The sequence below is a fragment of the Octodon degus genome, unplaced genomic scaffold (assembly GCF_000260255.1).
Source record: "Octodon degus isolate 3935 unplaced genomic scaffold, OctDeg1.0 scaffold00208, whole genome shotgun sequence".
NCBI lineage: Eukaryota > Metazoa > Chordata > Mammalia > Rodentia > Octodontidae > Octodon > Octodon degus.
The window spans coordinates 2,969,268-2,970,618 of record NW_004524784.1 but is presented as its reverse complement, the minus strand read 5'-3'; the positions used below and the strand labels follow the sequence as shown (position 1 = coordinate 2,970,618).

The 1,351-nt window shown below is 36.0% G+C and overlaps 1 protein-coding gene across 10 annotated transcripts in view; it reads right to left on the bottom strand.

Annotated features, from left to right (window-relative positions):
* Mllt10 (MLLT10, histone lysine methyltransferase DOT1L cofactor) overlaps positions 1–1,351 on the bottom strand; it is a 192,312-nt gene that overhangs the window by 185,908 nt on the left and 5,053 nt on the right. The window lies entirely within an intron of this gene.

The following is a 1,351-nucleotide window of genomic DNA, read 5'->3' as shown; positions in this document are numbered from 1 at the left end:
GAGACAGCTCAGTAGAATAAGCGCTTGCCTGGCAAGCACAAGGGCCTGAGTTCAATTCCCGGTTCTGAAAATAAAAATAAAAATAAAAAAATAAAAAATAAAGGGCAAGAGAAGATGTAGTATGCTCCTAGATAAACAATAAAGAGCTCTTAGTATGACAGTTATGCAGGACAATATAAAATATATTAGATGAACCCTTATTTAAAGGTCATTAAAGGGACCGGGGAGATGGCTCAGTGGAATAAGCGTTTCTCTGGCAAGTGCAAGGGCCTGAGTTCAATCTCCGGTTCCAAATAAAATAAAATAAAGGTCATTAAAGATTTCTTTGAAACAGTACCAATCTCATGTTGGGTTATACACGTATTTTTCTTTTCATATATATGTGTGTGTATGTGTGCATAAAAGACAGGGAAGAAGTAATATAAAGTCAACAGAAAATGGAAATACACTTTTTAAAGTTTCTAATACTAAAGAAGATATCATACGATGTCTTTTAAATAAATTGTAAGTCAAAGATATAGTATAAATCTTAGAACAAAAATTAAGATTAAGCAATATTTAGAAAATTAAAAATTAAATGTTTCAAAACAATTGAACTAAGAAAAAGTTTTCGTGATAGTAAAGAAGTACTAAGAGTAAAACGTAAGATAAATACTGGAATGGCAAATAAATGACCAGCACTTCTAACAGTTTCGGGATAGGATATCGCACAAAGTTCTAGTGCATTATGGACATGCATAATGATCATGACAGTTACTGGTGAAGTCAGGCGGACCTTGAGCTCACTGTTGAACTCCCACAATCCTCCTGCCTCAGCCTCCTGAGTGCTGTGATTACACGCATATGCCATCACACACGGCCACACACAGTCTTAAAAAGAATGTTTTAATTTTTTAAAAATATAATCATTAAGCAAGAATTCTAAATCAATGCAACCTCAGACTGATCCTTGAAACCCTGGCTTTAATTCCATCCATCAGATTTTTCCCCAATGACATAAGAAACCAGGAAGAGCCAAGGATATAGCTCAGAGGCATAGGCATGTGCCTAGCAAGCGCAAGGTTCCAAGTTCGATACCTGGTACTGAAAAAAAAAAAAAAAAAAACACAGGAAAAACAGTAATTTTTAAAAAGGCAGAGCAGTGGGAAAATGTTACAGCCTTTTCTTCCTGTAGGAAAGAAACATAGGCAAGGGCTCTATTACTGAGCTACAGCTCAATACTAATACGATTTCTTATTTTTAGAGGGAGGGAAATTTCAAAACTCAAATTCATGGGGCTGGGGAGATAGCTCAGTAGAATAAGTGCTTGCCTGGCAAGTGCAAGGGCCTGAGTTCAATCCCCAGTTCAAAA